The sequence below is a fragment of the Theobroma cacao genome, chromosome 3 (assembly GCF_053813885.1).
Source record: "Theobroma cacao isolate CCN51 chromosome 3, ASM5381388v1, whole genome shotgun sequence".
NCBI classification, from domain to species: Eukaryota; Viridiplantae; Streptophyta; class Magnoliopsida; order Malvales; family Malvaceae; genus Theobroma; species Theobroma cacao.
The window spans coordinates 34,415,340-34,420,890 of record NC_142641.1 but is presented as its reverse complement, the minus strand read 5'-3'; the positions used below and the strand labels follow the sequence as shown (position 1 = coordinate 34,420,890).

The window sequence follows — 5,551 nt, the reverse complement described above, 5'->3', positions numbered from 1 at the left end:
TTCTGAAAACAAAAAATAACAAAATTAACATTTAAATCAACATATTAGTTTGGTTAATGATTTCTTCTATTAATATACTATTTGATATATATAATATATTAAAAAATTATATAATTATGACCATAATCACTATTTATAATTAAAACAGTGGAAGCCATATATATATATATATATATATATATATTTATATATCTCAGCGCGCAATTAGCAGGAGGAAGGACCAATTGTGTGTTCTTACGTGAGCGAGACAATGACATTGAAACAGGTCGAGGAAGATTTCATTCATTTCCAAAGAGTATCAAAGAGCTAATGAAATATACTTAAAACAAAAATACTAATAAAATGATAGTTTATCACAATTGTGCATCGTGAAATTAGCTACCAAATATCAATCCAGAACCAATTAACTTGCCAGCTGTTATCTCATCTAGACGTTTTATCATCTCAGCTGTCAAATAATTCTCCCAATCTCCGACTTTAACCTTTCTGAAAAAATGGCGATTATCAACTATGATATCTCTGCTGAATTTTTGCACGCTTGTTCTATTGACTTCCAAATTGCTCAAATTCTCAATACCGCACAGCCTTACTATTTCTTGGATCACCCCCTTACTCTCTTCCTCTAATGAAAAAGGGTGACCAAGAAATTCAGCTAGTCTCTTAACAACAACCAAGGGCTCATTCTTCAAGTCCTCGTACTTCAAGAACAAGATTTTCGTTGGGGTTTCTACGCTCCCTTTCCAATACCCTAAAACAGGATCCCAGTAGGGTCCATAATGGGATATGCCTTGGCAAAACAACTCAAATGCCTCTTGTAATGAAAGGGGTGGAAGTTCTTTGGGCCTCAACTTGCTCATAAAGAGCCACTTGGAAACAAGCACATCTTTAGGGTCCCGGAAGATGTAAATGAAGCTGCATCCAGAAGAATTGGTCATGGAATCGGGTAACAAAGTGTAAGGGATGTGAGTTGAGAGGAGACGTTATGAAGGAGATGCATCGAGATTCGAAACAGATTGATCATTCTGGTAAACGTAAGCATCCAAGAAGGGAAGCAATCATGAGGACCAGTGGTGAGTAAAGGATGCTTGGAAAAATCATAGCGGGTTCGGTTTATAGTGGCGAAAATAAGTGCTCTAAGCCATGTGGTGCCGGTTTTTGGAAATGTAGCCAAGACAATATCAGTAGGTCGAGCCTTGAAGCGATCTTGGATCCATATCACACCTTTCAAGGCAGCTTTAGGGGTAAGCCAGAATCCCTGGCAATGAACTAGGTGTTCAGTCATCCAGCCTTTGCCTATGGGAAGGCTGCGGAGCGTTTCTCTATATGTCTCAAGTGTCCTTTGGAGGTCTAAATCTTCTTTCTCGTCGTCGCTCTCGAGGATATTGTCACACAGTGGTGAGGGAAGGAAAAAGTCAGCCATGTGGAAAGATCAAAGCACCAGTTTTGAAGGCAGGTTATATCGCTAATTAACTGTGAGAGACTAAAAAGACACCAAATTTATAAGGGCGAATAAATAGATAGATTGGGTGAATCAAATATTTTTAAAAAATTGATCAAAACCAATCAAATATAAGAGAAGATCAAATTGATTAAATATAGAATTAATTTGATCGGTTTGGTTTTGGACTAATGAATCAAAATTTTATCACTTTTTTTTTTTTATAAATTACAACATTAAAACTTGTAAACTTCATCCATAATTATAAAATATACAAATAATCTAAACATAAAACAAAACATATATTTATTCTTTCACTCACATAATTATGTCTTTTTACATAAACCATCAAATTAACATTCAAGATTCAATATAACAAAAAGTTAAAGATAATAAAATTAATATCCACAAAATAAAACTATAATATTATAATGTATTATATCAGAGTTTGTATAAATAATAACTAATTATAAACAATATGTTATGAAAACTAAGGTGATAACTAATAAAATTATTAAGTGTAATCATATAAAATTTATTATAAGTTATGGTAATACTTATGTATAAATTAAATATGTGTATATATATAATATTACTTTATTATATATACAAAATTAATGACACAACTTATATGTTATAATATTTTAATTTTTACATCAAAATTTGCATAAATAATAACTAATTATAAACAGTATGTTATAAAAACTAAGGTAATAACTAATAAAGTTATTAAGTGTAATCATATAAATAAATTCTATTATAAGTTATAGTAATGCTTATATATAAATTAAATATATATAATATTACTTTATTATATATATATATATATATATATATATATATATATATATGAAATTAATGACACAACTTATATGTTATAATGTTTTATATCAAAGTTTGTATCAATAATAATTAATTATAAACAATAGGTTATAAAATTATGGTGGTAACTAATAAAGTTTTTTTTTTCTTTTTAGCATTGCAACCCATTCAGGGAGGGTGGTGGTATGGTAAATAATAAAATCATTAAGTGTAATCATATGAATAAAGTTTATTATAAGTTATAGTAATGCTTATGCACAAATTAAATATATGTATACATATAAGTATATTTATACAATTATATATATATATATATATATATATATATGTATATAACATTTTATATTACGAAACATTACTAAAGTGTAATAATTATAAGATATTATTATGTAGGATATTTACTATCATATATTATAATATTAACATATAAATTATATCATTTAAAATATATAACTCGTAATTTTATATTAATACAAATTTACAAATAAATAAATATATATAGCTAATATTAAATTATTATGATTATGATTTTTATACATACATATAATAAATTAATATATGTTAAGTATATTATTAATTAAATTTACTATCAATTTTTCTTAATATATAAAAAATATTATTAATATATATAAGTATAAATTAATTTGGTTTTCTGGATGGATTGATCCAAAAAATTTAAAATCAAGAACCAACCAAAAAATCAGTTAAACCAAACATTTTAGAATAATTGACCAAATGAATCAATTATATCGAACCGTTTTATACGAAGCGCATTTAATTTGAATGGATAATTGATATGATTTAGTTTTACTCACTCCGACAAATTTATACCACCTCAATTGTATCTGCATATAATCTTTTGATGTTTGTTTTGTCCCACTATCAGACAAACAGTTCAACTACTCATATATTTTGCTATTATGGGTTAGCATGCTGTTTAAAATATGGGCAACATTTGGATTCTTACTAAGATTTCTAGCATTGTTAAAGTAGAAGAGGCTGTGAAATATATTCAAGCTTAATTCATCTTAATTGTTTATTATGCCTAAACAGTGTATGTTGGTTAAGGTTCAGAGAGAACCAAAGTTATAAATCGAACTATATATGAAATCAAGAAAGATTAAGATTCTAAAGATGAGATCCGAGTGAAAATCGTATTCGGATTCCTTTGCATCGAATGGTGTGGGAAAATGATTAACTAACTGTGGCTCAGTTTTTAAGAAAATGAGGGACAAATTTGGACCATGAATTTATTGGTCGCATTGTGTTTTTAAATCACGGTCTCACGTGAGAGCCAACAACCGTTAAACTCCGTCCTGTCCTATAAGGATTGAATCACCCTTTACAATTACCCACAATCCAACAAAAGCTATAAAAACTAAGGCCATACTTATCCTCCAAAATGCCAATAAAACTCCTAGGGCCTAACTTAGGAACAAACATCATCAAAAGATATCCCTGCAGATATGGACCAACCTCAAAGCTGACTGCTCAGGCCTTGCACTATATCTGACATATATTTACAAAAGAAAATAAGCAAAAGCATACATTTTGCAATATTCAGCATAGAAATCTGGCTAGGCATTTCATCACCGAGAAGAGTCCGTAGTGACTGGTGAATGGTGAAGGCTCCATCTAGAAAATCAGCCAACATTAATTGAATCAATCAAACTCAATATAGATGGAGGCTCAGTAGTTTACCACAAACAAACACCAATAATTCTGTAGATTAAAGCCCATATCATCACATTACTTCCAATTTCCATGCCCAAAGCTAGCACATGTGTTCCCCACCTTGGAGAACTCAGCTCCATATTAGAGACAAAAGTGTTGAAAGCCCACTTAAAATCAAAGTAGAATCTTTCCGAAGAGTATTAAAACAATAGAACCAAAGCCCCAAAAATATTAATCTCCCCTCCTATAATATATATAAACCAACCTAATAACCACGGAGTAAGGCAATCATTGGCAAAAATTTCAAAAGCCAAATTCCAGCATAAGTACAACAAAAAACATTATTGCAGCCCTAATAATTGAGATCAGATGTGCTAAACAAAGGACTGCCTAACTCACTAATTAAGATCATTTCAGTCAATATCATCATTCCAATTTATTTTATGCGATTCGTTCCCCATTTTCAAGAGCAATTACATTAACAATGAACTTACACATATACTCCCAATCAATATATTAAAAAAAGGATAAGGTAAAATGCAAGACAAATGTGTTTGAATTTTCTATTTTATGAGCTACTATTGGCTTTGCACAACAAGAAACGAATTGATATTGCATGTATTATTGGGTCAGTGTGTTTTAGTCGTTGTGTAGGCCTTGACCTAGTAAAACTTTAATGGGGGAGGCTTTTACCAAGATTTATTATTTAAATAATTGGTTAGGTCCTTTTTTCATTTCTAACGAACAATCTTTACCCATTGTAAGCAACCAAAAAGGAAAAGATCGAAAATGAAGATCTAGCTTATGCTAGTAGTTCTTTGGTATTCCTCAACAAGAAATGGCTATCTTAATGAATCAAACAGGTATACAATAATATTTATGTATATGACTTTTGGTGTTCTAATCTTCATACATGGATCTAGGGATTAAAAACTTACATTTCATTTCAGAGCCTTCTGTGTGAAATTAGGATCCAAACAAGTGAGCTTTTGTTGCTTACAATGAATATATTCTCTTAACTTGTACTGTAGAGATAAGAATTAGATAGTGATGTTTAGGTTTGAACACATAGAACCTAAAAATCTAGTTCTTGATGATTGATCTTGATTTTGTATTTTTGGGAGTGTTTTGATGCATGGGTTTTGTAAAATTAAGGTCTAATTAAGTTTTGGTAATTTCGATTGCATTAAAACAGGCTTAAAAACCATAAAAATCAAGAGAAAATTCTAAACAAACCCGAATGGGTTGAATCTTGCTTTAGTAGCGTCAAGTCAACCCGGCAGAAGGTAGGAGAAGACTTAGATTGATCCTTGGATAAAGCCCATGTGCATAGGGTGGTGTGTGTGGCATGTGTGGGGCTATAAAAGTCTGATCTTGGCCCCATTTTTTTGGTAGCCTTAGAATTTAATTTCTGTTTTTTTGGATATTTTTCTAGAATTTTATATGACTTTAAAATAATTATTATTTAATATTTATGCATTTTTATGCATATTCATATATTTTCTCTAATTTATATGCATGCATTCTGTGAATTTGTTTCATTATAAGATATTTTGGTATGCTTAGAGTTTGTTGGTACTATGTTCTCTTCGTAGATTAGCCTCCAAACTTGTGTGC

At 30.1% G+C, this 5,551-nt stretch overlaps 1 pseudogene; it reads right to left on the bottom strand.

The window, feature by feature from the left end:
- Nucleotides 1-374: 374 nt before the first annotated feature.
- LOC108661173 (flavonol sulfotransferase-like pseudogene) lies at nt 375-1,420 on the bottom strand (annotated as a pseudogene).
- Nucleotides 1,421-5,551: the final 4,131 nt, after the last annotated feature.